Raw genomic sequence first — 21,291 nt, 5'->3', positions numbered from 1 at the left:
ACTCAGGCTCCTTCAAAGAGGTGATAATGAAAGCATACAGGCTTTGAAACAGAAATGCAGATTTCATTCACATCTGTGCCACTTGATGGCTGTGTGACTCTGAGCAAAATCAATTTACTACTCCTGCCTCAGTTTCCTTATCTGTAAATTGTAGATAAAACCTACTTCATTAAATGGGAGAGTGTACAAGAAAGCACCTAGTACAGTGTTAGAGCTTAACAATTACTAGTTTATCATCTCCTTTCTTTCTTCCCTGCTCTGTACGTCCATAAAATACTGCCAATGGAGTGCTAAATATAAGCTTGGTGATGTCACTGCTCTGTGCAGTGTCTGGAGATGTAGAGTAAGGCTGCTTCCATCACTGCTGAAAGGGCAAAGAATAGTGCACGCTCCAGATCACAAGGGGATTGCCTTCTGAGAGCATCTGGCCATGGACCCAGCAGCATTAGCTGCTTCTGTTCATTTCACCAGATACAGTATTGTATACCCCTACTTTCTGCTGATTCAAACTGTAAGATTAGGATTTGCCCTCTCAACCACTGATGTTTTATCAATATGGGAGATTAGGACTCACTTTTTTGACTAAAGGTGAGAGGTCAGAGTCTCCCTTAAATCCACTTAAGAATTTCTATGTCTGGGCCTATTCAACTAGGAAATATGGAGTGTCAGCAAATAGGCCCACATAGTCTCATTATCCATGGAATGTCCATTCTCATTGCATAGAGTAGATTATGAATGCCATCAAAAACTAGGGCTCATTTCTGTGGATTTCAGTAATTCCCTGTGGTGTGTGCTTTGGTGCTCTTGCTAGGAAGCATACATTGCCTGCTCAATTATGGACTATTGGGGCAGTATAATTTAATGGTTAAGAAGGTAGCTCTGGAATCAGACTTCCTGAGTTTGAATTCCTGTTCTTCCATCTCACTATAGCTGTCTCACCTTAGCCAAGTTAATTTAGTTTGAAGCAGGGATAATAATAGTACTTGCCTTGTGTAGTTGTTGTGCTAATTAAATGAGACAGTGTGTGTAAATCATTGAAAGCAGTGTTTGGCATAAAGTGAGCATTCAAGAAATGTTAGATCTTACCAGGATCAGTATTAGCATTAGCTTCACTATTATTATTAGGGCCCTTTGTGAAGGTATACCTAATTTTCTATTAGATACCATCCTGTTTTATAAAGGGGAGTTGTGGGGAAATGCTTTATATTTTATATTTGCAATAAAAATTTTAGCAATGAGATAAAAAAAAAAACACCAAAGTTTTTGTTCTAGCAAAAATGAGGCTTGTAGTCAATCTTGGGCTGGTTGGACTGCTATCCCTCCCTCTGTCCAAAATCCATTCAATATATGTTTAATGAGCACTCACTGTGTTTCAGGCAGATCTGTAATTTCCTATTTTATCATAGAGTCATATACTTTCCCAGTATATGGTTCTATTTCCCATCCTCTTAAATAATCAGTTTTATTTTGAACAATGCAAACACTTGTATTGGGGTTTGAGGGAACTAATAAATACTCCCATACTTCTATCTGAGGTTAGAACCAATGTAGAGGTAGAACCAGGGCTCAGGCAAATGGAAATAAAATTAATCAGCTTAACTACTCATACAGCTGATGGGAGAACACAGCTGAGTTTTGAGGATCTTACCCATGCTTAATTGAAACTATCAGGCAGCCCGGATAGCCCAGTTGTTTAGCGCCGCCTTCAGCCCAGGACCTGATCCTAGAGATCCCGGATTGAATCCCATGTTGGGCTCCCTGCATGGGGCCTGCTTCTCCCTGTGTCTCTGCCTCCCTCTCTGTGTCTCTCATGAATAAATAAAATCTTAAAAAAAAAAGAAACTATCCCCTGTGACATTTCAGGTCTACCCCACAGGGGCAATGCCCACCCCACTAAGCCTATGGGAAAGTAGAGCAAACAGACCAGAAAGCACCAGGCTGTGCAGGCAGGTGGATCCCAAGAGAGAAGAAAAGAGAAGGCCAAGGCTAAGATGTCCAGGTTATTGATGCAAGCTCACCAATTAATTCTTTTCTGCAATGGGGAGAAATAAGCAAGGCGGGGGTGGGGGTTGAGGAAAGAAGTCAGGAGTGTTTAAGAAATCTCTCCACATGAATGGTGGGAGATTAAGTGTCCCTCCAACTTTCCGTAGCTTTTTGTTCTCTTAACTATTAAACAGATGGCCAACCGGGAATACCGCTTTTGCCTTTGGGAAAGGAGATCCATGCCTGGTTGAGATTCTCTTCTTCCTGGAGCCATTTTCCCAATATACTTCCCACTGGGGGTATCCTACTAGGATTAATGGAAGCAATGTTTGCTTCCAGAAACAGTTAAGAATCATACGTTAATTATAGGTAGCCTGAAACCTGGATCAACGTGGCTGGAGAAAAATGTAGAACCCTGGGGAATTATCTTACTTTATATTCATGACAGTGAACCTCAAGTGGGTTCTTACTGCTGCTGCCAGTTACAATACATTTCCCTAGTCCATTCGTTCTCCCACTCTTCTAGACAAAGGTTTCATACTGTCTCCTCTCTCCTCAAACTCCAACATCTCCTTTGCCATCCTCACTCTCAGCTGATGGTCTTGCTTGCGATTTCACTGAGAAAATAGAAGCACTCGTCAGAGGTTTGTCATAGGCTCATGTCATTATATGTACCCACCTACTGATATCTGTGCTCATTATACTGAGCCTTGTTTCCTGTTACTATGGATGCATTGTCCCTGCTTCTAGCAGAGGCTCTCTCCCTGCATGCTAGAGCCAGTGACCTCTTCCCTTCTTAAGGACATTACTCCAACAATCCTTCATGCTCCTACATCATTAATTTTTCTGTCTTTACTGGAACTTTTCCATACTGAAACATTCTCATATCCTAAAGACATGACAAAGCAAAACTCTCTCTTCACTTCCTCCGTGTACTGCCCTGTCTCTCTCTCCTGCTTACAGCAAAGCTCCTTGGAAGAGTTATCCATATTCCCTCTCTCCAGTTCCCCTGCTCCTGTATTCTCATGAGCCCATTCTAATTAGTCTTTTGCCCTTATTCCTCCATCAGAATTGCACTTATTAAAGCCATCATGACTTCCTCATTGCCAAATCCAATCACTGATTATCAATTCTTATCTTATTTGTCCTATGAGCAACATTGACAAAATGTACTACTTTCTCTTCCTTGACCGCTCTCTTCACTTGGCTTACAGCACACCACACTCTACCTCTCTGGCTCTTCGTTCCCAAACATCTTTGCTATTCTCACCTTATTTTCCTGACGCCTAAGCATTGGAGATTCATAGGGCTCAATCTTGGGACCACTTCTCTTTTATAAGTGCTGATACCTCTTACATTTATATCTCCAGCATGAACCTCTCTATAACTCCACACTCATATCCAGCCACTTGCCAGATATCTCCACTTGGATGTCTGAGTGACAGCTCAGACTTATCATGTCCAGAACTCCTGACCTAATCCCCTAAAGGCTACTTTTCTTAGTGTTCTCTATTTACCTTAATAATAGCAGTTCCATTCTTTCATTTGCTCAGGCCTTCCTTTTATACTTTGAGGTCACCTTTGATTCCCGTCTTTATCTTACAGTCTTAAAAAAAAAAAAGTTCATCAGCAACCCAATTGGCTCTACCTTCAAAAGATATCCATAATCCAATCACTGCTTACTACTTCTACTACTACTACTCTAGTGAAAGGTGCCATTATTTCTTCCCTGCATTATTGCAGCTTATTAGCTGCTCTTTGGCTTTCTCTCTTGCCCTTCATCTTGCCTCCAAAGTTTATTTTCCACATAGTAGCCAAAGTGATTTTCTTTTTTTTTAAGATTTATTTATTAATTTTAGCGAGAGAGAGCATGCGTGCGCATGCACACAAAGAGAGAGGGGCAGAGAGAGAGGGAGAGAGAATCCAAGCAAACTCCACACTGAGTGCAGAGCCTGATGCAGGACTCAATTCTAAGACCCTGAGATCACCATCGCAGCCCAAACCAAAAGTTGGCTGCTTAACTAACTGTGCCACCCAGGCATCCCCTCCCACTTTTTTTTAAGTAGGCTGCGCACCCAGTGTGGGGCTTGAACCCATGACCCACGATCAAGAGTCACATTCTTTACTGACTGAGCCTTTCAGGTGGCCTGAAAATAATTTTCTTATAACTTAAGCGATGTCATGTCACTTCTGCTCAAACCCTCCATCACCCTCAGAGTAAAAGACAAAGCCATCTCTTCACTTCAAGGCCTTCATAAACTGGTTCCCTGCTACCTCCCTGCCCTCATCTCTTACGCTCCTCCCCTTGTCCATGCCTCTCCTGCAACACAGGACATGTTATTGTTCTTCAGACTCCCTAGGCCTTACCTCAGCGCCTTTGCACTTATTGTTCCCTCTGCCTGGGCCACTCTTACCACAGATATCTTCATGGTTTGCTTTCTCATCTTCTTCAGATCTTTGCTCAGGTGTCACCTACTTAGTGAGGTCTTGCCTGACCACCCTATCCAAGATGCAACCCCGTCCCTCCACCCCTACCCCGGGCATCCCTTATTTCTGCTTAGAACATCATAGAGTCAGACTATCTATCTATCTATCTATCTATCTATCTATCTATCTATCTATCATTTATTGGAGTTCAGTTTGTCAACATATATCATAACACCCAGTGCTCATCCAAAGTGCGCCCCTCAGCGCCCATCACCCAGTCACCCCAACCCCCCGCCCACCTCCCCTTGCACGACCCCTTGTTTATTTCCCAGAGTTAGGTGTCTCTCATTTTTTGTCACCCTCACTGATATTTTCACTCATTTTCTCTCCTTTCCCTTTATTCCCCTTCATTAATTTTTATATTCCCCAAATGAATGAGACCACATCATGTTTGTCCTTCTCCGATTGACTTATTTCACTTAGCATAATACCCTCCAGTTCCATCCACGTCAAAGCAAATGGCGGGTATTTGTCGTTTCTAATGGCTGAGTAATATTCCATTATATACATATACCACATCTTCTTTATCCATTCATAGTTCGATGGACACCGAGGCTCCTTCCACAGTTTGGCGATTGTGGAGGTCGCTGCTATAAACATCGGGGTGCAGATGTTCTGGCATTTCATTGCATCTGTATATTTGGGGTAAATCCCAAGCAGTGCAATTTCTGGGTTGTAGGGCAGGTCTATTTCTAACTCTTTGAGGAACCTCCACACAGTTTTCCAGAGTGGCTGCACCAGTTCACATTCCCACCAACAGTGCAAGAGGGTTCCCCTTTCTCCACATCCTCTCCAACATTTGTTGTTTCCTGTCTTGCTAATTTTCCCCATTCTCACTGGTGTGAGGTGGTATCTCATTGTGGTTTTGTTTTGTTTTTTTTAAATTTTTATTTATTTATGATAGTCACAGAGAGAGAGAGAGAGAGGCAGAGACACAGGCAGAGGGAGAAGCAGGCTCCATGCACCGGGAGCCCGACGTGGGATTCGATCCCGGGTCTCCAGGATCGCGCCCTGGGCCAAAGGCAGGCGCCAAACCGCTGCGCCACCCAGGGATCCCTCATTGTGGTTTTGATTTGTATTTCCCTGATGGCAAGTGATGCAGAGCATTTTCTCATGTGCTTGTTGGCCATGTCTATGTCTTCCTCTGTGAGATTTCTCTTCATGTCTTTTGCCCATTTCATGATTGGATTGTTTGTTTCTTTGGTGTTGAATTTAATAAGTTCTTTATAGATCTTGGAAACTAGCCCTTTATCTGATACGTCATTTGCAAATATCTTCTCCCATTCTGTAGGTTGTTTTTTAGTTTTGTTGACTGTATCCTTTGCTGTGCAAAAGCTTCTTATCTTGATGAAGTCCCAATAGTTCATTTTTTATTTTGTTTCTTTTGCCTTCATGGATGTATCTTGCAAGAAGTTACTGTGGCCGAGTTCAAAAAGGGTGTTGCCTGTATTCTCCTCTAGGATTTTGATGGAATCTTGTCTCACATTTAGATCTTTCATCCATTTTGAGTTTATCTTTGTGTATGGTGAAAGAGAGTGGTCTAGTTTCATTCTTCTGCATGTGGATGTCCAATTTTCCCAGCACCATTTATTGAAGAGACTGTCTTTCTTCCAGTGGATAGTCTTTCCTGCCTTATCGAATATTAGTTGACCATAAAGTTGAGGGTCCACTTCTGGATTCTCTATTCTGTTCCATTGATCTATGTGTCTGTTTTTGTGCCAGTACCACACTGTCTTGATGACCACAGCTTTGTAGTACAACCTGAAATCTGGCATTGTGATGCCCCAAGCTATGGTTTTCTTTTTCAATATTCCCTTGGCTATTCAGGGTCTTTTCTGATTCCACACAAATCTTAAGATAATTTGTTCCAACTCTCTGAAGAAAGTCCATGGTATTTTGATAGGGACTGCATTAAATGTGTAAATTGCCCTGGGTAGCATTGACATTTTCACAATATTAATTCTTCTGATCCATGAGCATGGAATATTTTTCCATCTCTTGTGTCTTCCTCAGTTTCTTTCAGAAGTGTTGTGTAGTTTTTAGGGTGTAGATTCTTTACCTCTTTGATTAGGTTTATTCCTAGGTATCTTATGCTTTTGGGTGCAATTGAAAATGGGATTGACTCCTTAATTTCTCTTTCTTCAGTTTCACTGTTAGTGTAGAGAAATGCCACTGACTTCTGGGCATTGATTTTGTATCCTGCCACACTGCCGAATTGCTGTACTCACTTTATATTTATTTCACTGTTTTATTAACATTCTCTATCTCCTCCTCTCACAATTGAAGTTACTTGAGGGCAGGGATTTTTGTCTCTTTCTTCACTACTCTATGCTTAATATGTGGCCTATAGTAGAAACGTAATAAACAATGGATTTTTTTTTGATGAACTCAAGGCTTAAAGCACTAAGACATTAAAAAAAATCTTTTTTCCCCTAAAATTTATGTTTAGCCAGTTTAAGGAATATAGTTCACTAGAGTTTCTGCAATGAGATTAAACATCAAAATAAGAAGTACAGGAGCACCTGGGTGGCTCAGTGGGTTGAGCATCTGCCTTCAGCTCAGGTCATGATCTCAGGGTTTTGAGGTTGAGCCCCGTGTTGGGTTCCCTGCTCAATGGGGAGTCTGCTTCTCCGTCTCCCTCTGCATCTCCCCCAACTTGTGCTCTCTTAAATAAATAAATAAATAAATAAATAAATAAATAAATAAAATATTTTAAGTAGAGATGGTCTGAGCTGGAATACAAATCTTCTTCCATTTTAAAGATTCTAGGAAAATTCAAGTCTAAAAAATAAACCTGCTTGCTAAAGCACAAGGAAATGAAACTACAGAAGAATTAGAATTAGACATCAAATTCTCTTGCTTTTTGTGAGTTAAAGTCCAAAGAAATTAGAGTTCCATGACTTATGAACTTGAACTCCGTTGGGAATTCAGCTTCTGGCCAAGAGGGAATAAAAGGGTTCAAATTTACCCTCCTGCTTGAAATAACTAAGAGACCATACAAAACATACGAAACAATACTTTTCATGACACCTAATTTCAGACAACAAAGGACAGGATCTCTGAGATATGGGAAACAAGTAAGGTTAGCCGTGCGATAGCCCCAACTCACTGCCTTGGGAGAGATTCCAGGTGGGTGCCAGGTTGGAGAACTCAGCCAGAGCTTGGCAGACTCCCTGAATTGTGGGAATGGAGCTTAGAGTTCTGGGAGACCCAGGTGGCAGGGCAGAGTACTGGCAAGTACTCTGGAGAGAAAGAGAAAGAAAGAGAGAAATGAGAGAGAGCATGAACATAAACACAAACTATGGAGATCTTCAGAGGCTCTCCTTCATGTATTCAGGAGAATACCTAGCAGTACATTCATATGCGGAAAATAGCAAGGCCTGGACACCTGGGTGCCTCAGTAGTTGAGTGTCTGCCTTTGGCTCAGGTTGGGATCCTGGGATCCTGGGATCGAGTCCCATATTGGGCTCCTCACAGGGAGTCTGCTTCTCTCTCTGCCTGTATCTCTGCCTCTCTCTCTCTCTCTCTCTCTGTGTGTGTGTGTGTGTGTGTGTGTGTGTGTGTCTCATGAATGAATAAATAAAATCTTTAAAAAATAAAAAAAGGGGGACACCTGGGTGACTCAGTGGTGGAGCGTCTGCCTTTGGCCCAGGGCGTGATCCTGGAGACCCAGGATCGAGTTCCACATCAGACTCCCTGCATGGAGCCTGCTTCTCTCTCTGCCTATGTCTCTGCCTCTTTCTCTCTCTGTGTCTCTCATGAATAAATACATAAAAATTTAAAAAAATAATAATAATAAAAAAGGGAAAATAACAAGGCCAAGGAAAGAACCACCCAAAAGGATTGGAAATAATGGTGCTTGCCTCTCATACAGGGCCAGGATAATGCCTTCTCTCAACCAGTCAGACTGGAAAACTGCATAATTCACAAGGCATTGTGAGTAGAGTACTCAGAAGGGTCCTGCCTCAACAGTGGGGGAAGAATTAGCTCTAGACTAAACACTGCTCTGGACCTGCCCAGCAAATCAAAAAGGAAAACCCAAAAGGATGAAACTGTTTCCAAGTAACTGTGTCCCAGAACAAAGTTCAAGAATATTTATAGGAACACAAAAATATACACCTCCCAACAAGGTAAAACTCGCAATGTCTGGCATCCAATCAAATATTACCAGGTGTGCAAAGAAGCAGGAAAATACAACCCATAATGAGGGGGAAAAAAATCCATCCATCAGAATCAACCCAGAACTGACACTGTGTGAAATGTTAAAGAATTTCCTTCAGGCAGAAGAGAAAATGATACCAGATGGAAATATGAGTCTACGCAAAGACATGAAGAGCACCAAAAAAGTAACTCAATGGATAAATGGACAAGATTTTTTTCTTAGTATTTAAACTCTTTAAAAGATATTTAGTGATTTCAATGGAATAATAAGAATGGGATGAATGACAGTGTAGAAGTGAAATATATGACAATAGTAGCACAGTGGGGATAAATGAAACTACAAATGAAAGAATTTCCCATCATGATGTTAATGACGGTACTATTTTTACCTAAGACTTGGAAGGTTCCAGGCTTTGAATTGCTATGTTTTTCAAGCATCACCCTCCCAGTCTTTTCCCAAAAGGCTTGGTTAAATTTCTAATGGTTGAATTTTCTCCTCACGTTTTTCCTCCTTTTCTCCTTCTCTGTGTGCTGGATCTGAGTGCTTTCCTCCCTTTTACTTGCTCTTTGCCTTTTGGCTTTGACATTTTAAAAAATCATGTTCTTCTAGGTTCTGTCTTGGGGGGTCTTCCATAGTGAGTTATATGGAACATAAATTGTGATTCTTCCAAAAGCATCCACCATGCAGAGAAATCTTGTCCACTTTTGCCTCTTTGAAATGCATGGTCCCACTCAGGAGATATTTTCCCATCAAAACCAGACTGTATTGCTGCCATGGCTGCATGTACTTTCATATGGTTCATCTTTGCTATGCCTCTCCTTTGAGCCATAATCCCATAAATTTGGCTAGCATATTTCTTTGGGTACAGACAATTACATCTTGTTGTCTCTAAAACCTCTGTCATCCTGAAACTTACTGAGTAATTCTTTGGATATTTGATGCTGATCCTCAATGTGTTTTCTTCTTGATTCAGTCCAAATTTTCTGAAATCACTTCCTACAACTGGCCTTCTCTTCAGTGATGTCTCCCAATTCTTTTATGGTTGTCATGCAATTTACAAGTTGCTACAACAAAAACAACTCACATTGTAGCTATGATAGAGTTTATTGAGAATATATCTTTTTTTAAAAAAATTATTTATTTATTCATGGGAGAAAGAGAGGCAGAGACATAGACAGAAGGGGAAGCAGGCTCCTTGTGGGGAGCCCAATGTAGGACTCCTTTCCAGGACTGGGATCACGCCCTGAGCTAAAGGCAGACACACTCAGCCCCTGAGCACCCAGGCATCCCTATTGAGAATATTATCTTATACTCAAAGGATTAGCAGAAGTCACAGGACTCTCTGAGACCCCATAACCGTGGAAGAGCTATTCCACTGAAGGATGTGTACGAGCACACAGGAAAGTCCACTGTCATGGATGTGTTATTTTAACATGTATATAGGCTAGGATAAAAGGGAATCTTCTTATTTTTTTAATGTAACAATGAGGCTTCCTGGCCCAGGAAATATTTTTGAGGAATGTCTGAGGCTCAACTAAGGTGTTTGCCTACCAACCTTGTGGGTATTGTTCTCCGGGTTTTTCTTTAAGCTAACTCAGTGCTTTAGAACCAGTTCACCTTGCTGGGTAAAGATGATGGAAGGGAGCCACCATGACTTTGATAAACAAAGATTTGTCTCTCCTCAGCAGTGGACTCAGTTGTTAGACCTGGGTACATATATCCTTTTCCCTTTTTAAAAGCCTCACTATACATGTATATGTATATATAGCCTATCTCCTAAGACCTCAGCCTTTTAAAAATTATTTTTAATAATTTATTTTAAAATAATTTTAAACAAAATTTTATAATTTATAAAATAATTTAATAATTTTTGATAATATCTACATCGAACATGGGGCTTGAACTCCGAACCCTGAGATCAAGAGTCACATGCTGTTCTGACTGAGCCAGCCAGGCACCCCTCAGCCTCTTTTAAAAGACATTTTTCTTGTCCCCGAGCTTAGATCGGTCCATCTTTTATTTGCCTTCCTTTTTTTTTTGACTAATTTTAAGACTGAGGCATATATTTCAGACCATGCTGGGTCCGCATTAATTTCCTGAGCAAAACTGATTTCTTGATTCCAAGAGTAGGCTTTCCTTTTTCCTTTTAGTTTTTTGAATCGAATTAATTTTATTTTTGAATTATCAACAGCAAAACTGACCTTTTTGGCATACAGTTCTGTGAGTTTTAGCAGAGGTAATTCTCATAGCTATCACTACATTCAGGATATGGAACAATTTCATCATCCCCCCAAACTGCCTTGTGTTTAGCTCCTTATAGTCACATCATCCCCTCACCCCTAACAGCTACAAACTACTAATCTGTTTTCTATCCCTGTAGTTTTATCTTTTCCAGAGTCCAGAATGTCATATAAATGGAATCATAATGTGTATAACCTTTCAAGATTGCCTTCCACTCAACATAACAACTTTGCAATTTGTTCAAGTAGTATGTGTCAATTGCTTGGTCCTTTTTTGGCAGAGAGTATCTCGTGGCATAGTAGTACTTGCCACAGTTTGTCCCTCCATTCACCCACTTAAGGACGTTTGAAGTATTTCCAATTTTTGACTATTATGAATAAAGCTGCTATAAACATTCAGGTACAGGGTTGTTTGTGAACATAGGAAACACTAAGACACACATTGGTGTGGGTTTAAGAAACTGCTAGTTTGTTTTTCAGAGTGGCTAGACCATATGTATTAAAGCATGCTCACCAACAACATATGAGAATTTCACTGGCTCAGCATCCTTGCCAGTATTTGGTATTAGTAATTTTCATTGAGCCATTCTAATAGGAGTATAGTAGTACCTCTTTGTTATTATTCTTAAAGATTTTATTTACTTGAGAGAGAGTGAGCACATAGGGGGAGAGGGAGAGGCAGCCTCCCCGCTGAGCAGGGAACCCTACATGGGGCTCGATCCCAGGACCCCGAGACCATGACCTGAGTTGAAGGCAGATGCTTAACCGACTGAGCCACCCAGGCACCCCATCTCTTTGTTGATTTAATTTCCGTGTATTTTATGGTTAATCATGTTGGACATGTTTTCATGTCATTATTTGCCATCCTTGTAATGACAATCTGGTTTTTGGTTGGTTTGTTTGCTTCCTTATACATTGTGGATATTAACCCCTTATCAGATACATGCTTTGCAATTTTTTCTCCCATTCTGCATGTTGCCCTTTCATTTTTCTGATTGTTTGTTTTGCTGTGCAGAAGTTTTTCAGTTTGATGTGTTCCCTTTTATTTTTGCTTGTATTGACTGTACATTTGGTATCACGTTAAAAAAACTCACGGCCAAGAGCATGTCAAGAAGCTTTATTCCTGTTTTCTTCTATGAGTTTTACAGTTTTATGTCTTACATTTAAGCCTTTAATCCATTTTGAGTTTACTTTTGAGTATGGTGTAAGATAAGAAACCAATTTCATTCTTTTACATGTGAATATTCAGTTTTCCCAACACCACTTATTGAAGAGATTATCCATTCCCTATTGTGCATTCATGGTGCCCTTGTCAAAGATCAGTTGACCTCATATGAGTGGGTTTATTTTTGGGCTCTCTGCCATGCCTTGGTCTGTGCATGTACTTTTATGCCAGTACCACAACTATACTGATTACTATAGCTTTGTAGTATAGCTTGAAAACAGGAAGCATAATGCTTCCAGCTCAGTTTTTCTTTCTCAAGGTTCCTTTGACTATTTAGTTTTTTTGCAGTTCCATATGAATTTTAGGATTGTTTGTTCTGTTTCTATGAAAAATTCCATTGGACTTTTGATAAAGATTGCATCAAATCCGCAGATTTCTTGGAGTAGTATGGACATTGAATAATCTTAATTCTTCTAATCCATGAACAAGAGATATATTTTCATTTATTTGTGTTTTCTTTTCTTTCTTTCATCCATGTCTTATGTTTTTCAAGGTACACATCTTTCATTTCCTTGGTTAAGTTTATCCCAAAGCATTTTATTTTGATGCTACTGTAAATGGGATTGTTTTTTAAATTTCTATTTCATATAGTTCATTGTTAGTATGGAAACTCAACTGAATTTTGTGCATTTATTTTGTATTCTTCAACCATGCTGAATTGGTTTATTGTTCTCAGAATTTTTTGATAGGGTCTTTATGCATATCTATATATACAATCATGTCATCTGCAAACACACACAATTTTACTTCTTTTCTGATTTGGATGCTTTTTCTTCCTTTTTCTTGCCTAATTGTTTTAGCTGGGACTTCCAGTATTATGTTGAATAAAAGTAGTGAGAGGGGGTGCTCTTGTCTTGTTCCTGATCTTAGAGGAAAAACTTCAGCTGCTCACCATTGAGTATGATGTTGGCCATGGGCATGTCATATGTGACTTTTATTATGTTGATGTTCATTCTTTTTTTTAATGTTCATTCCTTTTATATCTAACTTGCTGAGTTTTATCATGAAAGGATGTTGAATTTTGTCAAATGTTTTTCTGAAGCATCTTTTGAGAGGATCATGTGGTTTTGTCTCTCATACTGTCAACGCGGTGTATCACATTGATTGATTTTCATATGCTGAACTATTCTTGCACCTCAGGAATAAATCCCATTTGATCACAGCGTGTGATCATTTTAATGTACTGTTGAAGTGGGCTTGTTAGTATTTTGTTGAGGAGTTTTGCAGAGGTGTGGACAAACTCCTTTTGGGGAAGATCTGGACTTGTTTTTATCACTGGGGCAAAGTAGGGGCAGAAGATTCAGGCAATTCCCACACATTCATTCAGGCTTCCAGACGACTATTAATTATGTGCCTCTTAAACCCCCAGGCGCAGGCTAATGAGACGCTTTACCATGAAGCAATAGCTATGAAAGTATGCAGTCAAACCTCTTCCAGGGAGAAGTTGGAGTCACCCTTCTGCCTGTTCCTTCTGTGCTAAGCCCTAGAAGATAGCCATGGTAAGTGCACACACTTCTGTATAAAATCACTCTTCGTTTAATGTGGTCCAAGAGGACTCACAAGTGCCAAGCCCCATCAGCGCTCAGAGCTGGGTGATTTGGGGGCCCACCCCTCAGGTGGCAGCCATAAAAGTTAGGGTGCTCTATGAATGGACAAGATTCTTCCCAGGGAGAAGCTGGAGGCTTGGTTTTCTTGTTGGAGTCAGCCAGAGGAAGAAGGCAGGAGAAGTGCCTTCCATCACTTTCAGGCTCCTGGAAGGATCCCAGTCAGCACTCAGATGCAGGCTGATTAGAAGTTGGACCCTTGGTTGCAGCTGAGAATGTATGTAGTCAGACTCCTTCCAGGAAGAAACTGGGAGATTTCACCTGTTCCCTCTACAATGAGGCCAGGGGCAATTGCTCACGTGCACACTTAGAAACTGCATCTTTGGGAGTGCTTGGGTATCTCAGTCCGTTGAGTGTCCTACTCTTGATTTTAGCTCAGGTCATGATCTCAGGGTCTTGGGATTGAGCTCAGCAGGGTGTCTGCTTGGAGATTCTCTCTTCCTCTCCCTATGCCCCTCCCACCTGCTCATGTTCTCTCTCTCTCTCTTCTCTCAAATAAATGGATCTGTAAAAAATACTGCTTCTTTCTTTCTTTCTTTCTTTTTCTTTCTTCTTTCTTTTACTGCATCTTTATTTAATGTGGTCCTGGGTAACTCACAAATTTCAAGTGCCATTGGTTCTCAGAGCTAGATAATTTGGAAGCCTGTCCCTGCATGGCAACTGTAAATGCTAGGGCACTAGATGTATAGACAAGCTCTTTACAGGGACAAGCTCTTTATAGGGAGAACCTGAAGGCTTGGTTTAATTGTTGGAGCAAGCCAGAAGTAGAAGGCAGGGAAAGTGCCTACAGGCTCTTTTGGGATCCTTAGAAGATCCCAGTTAATACCTAGATACAGGCTGATTAGAAGCTGGACCCACGGTCCACACCTAGAAATGTGTACAAGTCAAACTCTTTCCAGGGAGAAATGGAGATTGGTGTTTCTCCCTTATAATGGGTTTGGGAGATAGTTGTGGGGAGTGCTTGTGTGCCTATTTAAAAATTGTATCTTTGTTTAATGTCTGATTTGTGAATGCCAAGCATCATTGACTCTCTGAACCAGGTGATTTAGTCCTTCAGGTGGCAACCTTAATAGTTGTGCTAGATATGTGGTTTAAAATCTTTGTTTTTCATGGAGAAACTTGCAGTTGAGGGCTCACTCTTCTTTTGTAAGGTGCTGTGCCTAGGGTGGATTTTTTTTTTTAATTTTTATTTATTTATGATAGTCACAGAGAGAGAGAGAGAGAGGCAGAGACACAGGCAGAGGGAGAAGCAGGCTCCATGCACCGGGAGCCCGATGTGGGATTCGATCCCGGGTCTCCAGGATCGCGCCCTGGGCCAAAGGCAGGCGCCAAACCGCTGCGCCACCCAAGGATCCCCTAGGGTGGATTTTATAACAATAGTGTGTCTCAGCTTTTTCTACATGTCTCAATGTGGATATTTTCTCAGTTGCCTGAGGTATAGGAGTCATCCAACTAGTTTCCAGATTTCTCTGAGAGGGAACTGATCCATGTGTATTTGAATATTTGGTGCATCATTGGGAGAAGGGAAAGTCAGGAGCTTCCTGTCTTACCATCTTCCTGATGTCCAAAAACCTACTTAGATTATTGGTTCATTATAATAGGATATAACTCAGAAACAGCCATATGGAAGAGGTGCATAGGGCAGGGTATGTGGGAAGGGAGTATGCCCCTTCCAGTGTGCCACTCTCCCAGAATCACCAAATATTGACTTTGTTGAAGACTATGAAAAAGATCTGACCTCATGCAGAGATGTAGTTGGGAAGAGGAGTATTTTAATAGGCTCTTCAGAAAACCATGGATAGTCTCCTCAGATACTACACCAAAATTCAACAAATGGTATTTTTAAAGTTTAGTGACAATGTGGAATCTGAAACCATATCATTGAGCATTGCATATTCTGTTGCATTGACATCTCTTGGTTTATCTTGCACTTAAAAAAAGATTTTATTTATTTATTTGACAGAGAGAGAGAGCAAGAGAATGAAAGTGGAGGAGTGATGGAGGGAGAGGGAGAAGCAGGCTCCCCACTGAGCAGGGAGTTTGATGTGGGGCTCAATCCCAGGACCCTGGGGTCATGACCTGAATGGAAGGCCGACACTTAACTGAGTCACCCAGTGCCCTATCTTGACATTTTAATGATTTTTTTTTACCCATGCATGATTTCATAAACATCCTGCATTAGTTTAATCACCTTGAAAAAATATTGGTTCCTGGGGCTATACAGATCTTCCAGATGACACATTTTAGTATACAGTATCAAAGAGTCTAGATTAGTTTATAGCACCACCAATTTCATTACAAGTCTTTAAGTATTGGGCAGCTCTCATGCTCACTGTGGTGGATATCTAGTTTTACCAAATTCCAATTTTTGCTTGAAACCTTGAATTTGATTAATGACAATAAATGCTGTCAAATGTTTCCTTTGAAAGGATAGGCTCTATTTGTTAATTTCTGAAGAAGTATCTGCAAAATACTCAAGTCTGAATAAATCATAGTTTTTCTCTCATTCTTTATTTTTTTAAAAGATTTTATTTATTTATTCATGAGAGACAGAGAGAGAGAGAGAAGCAGACACAGGCAGAGGGAGAGAGGGAGAAGCAGGCTCTCCAGGATCACAACCTGGGGCTGAAGGTGGCGCTAAACTGCTAAACCGCTGAGCCACCTGGGCTGCCCCCTTTCTTTTTTTTTATGTGGGCTCCACACCCAGCATGGGGTTCCAATTCACAACCCCTAGATCAAGAGTCACATGCTTTACTGACTGAGCCAGCCAGGCACCCCTCTCTTGTTATTTCTATTGAAAAATACATTTTATGAAAAACAAGGCTAGTTTGACTTGCAATGTAAACAAATGCACAATGCCTTTCTTTGATTCCACCATCATACTTTAATATGCATCAGAAGTACTTTATGTGTATTTCCCATTTTGTCACAGAATATTAAGATGTGCATTCAAGAGCAGATATTTAATGAAATTAGCTGCTTCAAAGGACATTCTTAAGTTAAACTGACTTTTCCCCCCTTCTAGTACATGGCGGTAAAGAATACAATTAACTAGCTAGTACAGTTTGGTGCTACTGCTTTGATGTGTGCCTAGGCCGCAGCAGTTTTACCCACCATTGCTTCTGCACCATCAGTGTTAATGTCAACATGGTGAAAAAGAAAACTGACTTTTTACTATTATTATAAAAAGAGTCTTGACCTTATGGACCCCTGAAAGAGTCGAGAACTGTCAGCGATCCCTTGACCACACTTTGAGTACCATTACTCTAGCATTACTATTAAAAGAAAAATACAAGAATTTGTAACAAACAAACCAGTAACAGAGTAAGTAGAAATAATTTTTAAAATACTTAAGGCAAGAAAAGAGAGAGAAATGGATGTGCATAGGTAGAACACATAGTATAATGATAGATTTAAAGCCTTAAGATTAGTTTTTTCTTTGGTTTTCCATACAAGTAGAACCCAACAGGCACTCCAAATCATTCTGCCAATGTTTCCAGACCAAACTGCATCTCAGGGTGAGTGCAGTTTAGCTTTAATCTGAGACTTGTGTTTCAAATGAGCAGAATGGTAAGACCTAAGGTCACTATTTAAAGTCATATGTGCAACACGATTAGAGAGAAATATGATAGAAAATAAACCACCTCTACTTTAGTTATGAAGACACCAACTCAAACCAATTTACTTAAGAATCTAGGTTCAACCCTATAGATTAATTACTAAGATATACACGGAGTGTGTCTAAGAAAGGAAAATCATAGTACATAGTGCCTCAAGCTTCAGGAGAGTTTTGTGATTGGCATATTCATTTGTCTTCTATTTAAAAGCAAATCCCAGGACAGACAGGAAGAGGTAAGGAAGCATCCTCTAAATTCCCCTTCCCTGGGCAGCCCCGGTGGCCAAGCGGTTTAGCGCCGCCTTTGGCCCTGGGTGTGATCCTGGAGACCCGGGATCAAGTCCCATGTCGCGCTCCCTGCATGGAGTATGCTTCTCCCTCTGCCTGTGTCTCTGCCTCTCCCTCTCTCTCTCTCTCTCTCTCTCTCTGTCATGAATAAATAAACAAAATCTTTAAAAAAATAAATTCCCCTTCCCAAAAGATAAACTGTCAAGTTCATTAGACTGGACATTGCTAGGACTTCATCAATAGTATCTTCACTGGCCTTCTCCATTGCACAGGTGTGTCTATCTCATTGATTGGTTGTCCATCAAATTTGAATCTAATCTGTCTCATTGACAGGTTTTGTCTCTCACAATATGCGTTCATCAGTTTGTTGAGAGGTGTTTGTCATTTCTTTTGAGCTGAATCACAGTTCTATTATATTATAGAATTATAACACAAAAATGTTAATTGGAAGTGACCTTTCAGTCATTTTTTCTAACCTCCTACCTGGTAGAGAATTCTCCTCTACAGTATCCACATCTAGAGGTCATTCAGTAGTAGATCCTTAGATACTTCTGATAACAGAGAGCTCACTAACTTGTGAAATAGGCTATTTCAATTATATTCAGCTCTATTTCTTAGTAAATTCTTCTTTATATTGAACCAGGACTCCTTGAAATTTTCATTTCAGCCTAGGTGCCTATTCTGATGATCCCAGAATAAGAATAGGCTTACTGTTTTTTCCAGATGGCCTGCTGCTTTGGAATTAATATAGCAGTTCTTTGTCTTCTGATCCTATATCCAGATTTCCCTTGGAAAAGTAAGTACTGATGCTTCTGGCAGGTGCCTTTGAAGAGTCCATAGTGAGCAAGAGAAAAATACCTGAATCTATTAAACATCAATATAGTGGACATAGTTGGATGGCTACATAGTACACATTCTTCCTTTACCTGTTTTATAACAGACCCTGGATTCTATTCAGATGTCCATCATCCACTCCCCAATCACTAACCCAAGCAACTCAGCTTGGTGATCTTGTCCCCAGCTTTAGGAGTAGGCCTTGTCTGTTTTAATCAATCAATGTAATCCAAACCTCCTTGCAGGTGATTGGTATAGAAATAAAAATTAAGCAATAGAAATTAAGTTGAAGGTAAAAGAAATGGGGCCTTTGTTTACGGAGCAGGACCAATTATAAATTTCCACTTTGACTATAACCCTAGATAGTTTTCTTTGGCTGAAAGTTAAGGAAGGAAACTAGCATTTGTTGAATGGCTGTTATGTACCAGGCACTTTCCTATATGCCAAGTAATTTAATCCTCACTGTGAAGCAGGTACAAGTTTCCAGTTTGGAAAGCGAGGCTCACTGAGGTTATATGAATTGCCCAGGATCACACAGAGATCCAATCTTGATCTGGTTGTCTCCAAGTCCATTGCTCTTTCCATTAAATTCTTGGCAGATAATTCTTTCCAGACAATTCTAGTCCCTATGTCGAGAAAGCTATTCAAAGTCTCAAAGACTCTTCTTCTACAGTGTTAGTAATTTGTAATAGTTAAAAGTATGGACTATGGACTTACATAAACATTGCCTCAAATTCTGGTGTCAAGTATTCAACTTTTTTAAAAATATAAGATTCTTACTCACAGTGAAGCGAGCCTCCATCATTCACTATCTTTCTGACCTTGCGTGAATTACCCTCTCTGAGCTTCAGTGTTTCTCCTTTGTAAAACAAAGATAATTGCCTCCCAGTGATGTTGTGAAGATTAATGAGGTAACACTTGTAAAATTCCTGAAATATAGTGAGTGCAGCGGTGAATCAAGAGTGAGGTGGTAAAAGTGATCTGCCACAGAGCAGAGGAATATTTATCACTAATTTTGTTTAGGATTTTTAGGTCATGGTGATAATAAAAGGCACACCAAGTTTTAGTCATTATTATTTATTTTAAGTCCTCTACAGACAATTCACTCCTTTTCTTCCTGCACTGGGAGCAAACCACCCTCAAAGCCCTGCTCTAGGTAGCCTTTCAATGAGTATGTGCCATTTATCATTTTTTAAAGGCCAAAATATGAAGAATCTTACAATGAGAATAGGAACTTCAAACAAACTTGGTCTTTGGAGTTTATTTATTTTTTATTTTATTTTATTTTATTTTATTTATATATTTTTATTTTTTAATAAATTAATTTTTTATTGGTGTTCAATTTGCCAACATACAGCATAACACCCGGAACTCATCCCGTCAAGTGTACCCCTCAGTGCCCGTCACCCACTAACCCCCACCCCCCACCCTCTTCCCCTTCCACCACCCCTAGTTCATTTCCCAGAGTTAGGAGTCTTTATGTTCTGTCTCCCTTTCTGATACTTCCCACACATTTCTTCTCCCTTCCCTTATATTCCCTTTCACTATTATTTATATTCCCCAAATGAATGAGAACATACACTGTTTGTCCTTCTCCAATTGACTTACTTCACTCAGCATAATACCCTCCAGTTCCATCCACGTTGAAGCAAATGATGGGTATTTGTCGTTTCTAATGGCTGAGTAATATTCCATTGTATACATGTGGCTCCTTCCACAGTTTCGCTATTGTGGACATTGCTGCTAGAAACATCGGGGTGCAGGTGTCCCGGCCTTTCATTGCATCTGAATCTTTGGGGTAAATCCCAAGCAGTGCAATTGCTGGGTCGTAGGGCAGATCTATTTTTAACTATTTGAGGAACCTCCACACAGTTTTCCAGAGTGGCTGCACCATTTCACATTCCCACCAACAGTGTAAGAGGGTTCCCTTTTCTCCGCATCCTCTCCAACATTTGTTGTTTCCTGCCTTGTTAATTTTTCCCATTCTCACTGGTGTGAGGTGGTATCTCATTGTGGTTTTGATTTGTATTTCCCTGATGGCAAGTGATGCAGAGCATTTTCTCATGTGCGTGTTGGCCATGTCTATGTCTTCCTCTGTGAGATTTCTCTTCATGTCTTTTGCCCATTTCATGATTGGATTGTTTGTTTCTTTGGTGTTGAGTTTAAAAAGTTCTTTATAGATTTTGGAAACTAGCCCTTTATCTGATATGTCATTTGCAAATATCTTCTCCCATTCTGTAGGTTGTCTTTTAGTTTTGTTGACTGTATCCTTTGCTGTGCAAAAGCTTCTTATCTTGATGAAGTCCCAATAGTTCATTTTTGCTTTTGTTTCTTTTGCCTTTGTGGATGTATCTTGCAAGAAGTTACTGTGGCCGAGCTCAAAAAGGGTGTTGCCTGTGTTCTCTTCTATGATTTTGATGGACTCTTGTCTCACATCTAGATCTCTCATCCATTTTGAGTTTATCTTTGTGTATGGTGAAAGAGAGTGGTCTAGTTTCATTCTTCTGCATGTGGATGTCCAATTTTCCCAGCACCATTTATTGAAGAGATTGTCTTTCTTACAATGGATAGTCTTTCCTCCTTTATCGAATATTAGATGACCATACATTTCAGGGTCCACTTCTGGGTTCTCTATTCTGTTCCATTGATCTATGTGTCTGTTTTTGTGCCAGTACCACACTGTCTTGATGACCACAGCTTTGTAGTACAACCTGAAATCTGGCATTGTGATGCCCCCAGATAGGGTTTTCTTTTTTAAAATTCCCCTGGCTATTCGGGGTCTTTTCTGATTCCACACAAATCTTAAAATAATTTGTTCTAGCTCTCTGAAGAAAGTCCATGGTATTTTGATA

The 21,291-nt window shown here is 40.3% G+C and overlaps 1 long non-coding RNA gene across 1 annotated transcript in view; it reads left to right on the top strand.

Moving 5' to 3' along the window:
* The window catches only part of LOC121483503, a 54,745-nt gene extending 36,343 nt beyond the window's left edge, over positions 1-18,402 (top strand). Inside the window, exons 2-3 of the long non-coding RNA XR_005985739.1 lie at positions 13,467-13,596; positions 18,329-18,402. This is a non-coding gene — a long non-coding RNA (uncharacterized LOC121483503). The remainder of the gene's footprint in view (positions 1-13,466; positions 13,597-18,328) is intronic.
* The last annotated feature ends 2,889 nt before the right edge of the window (positions 18,403-21,291 follow it).

The sequence above is a fragment of the Vulpes lagopus genome, chromosome X, assembly GCF_018345385.1.
Source record: "Vulpes lagopus strain Blue_001 chromosome X, ASM1834538v1, whole genome shotgun sequence".
Classification (NCBI taxonomy): domain Eukaryota; kingdom Metazoa; phylum Chordata; class Mammalia; order Carnivora; family Canidae; genus Vulpes; species Vulpes lagopus.
Note: the sequence above shows the minus strand (reverse complement) of the source record. Positions and strands in the feature narration are given on the sequence as shown.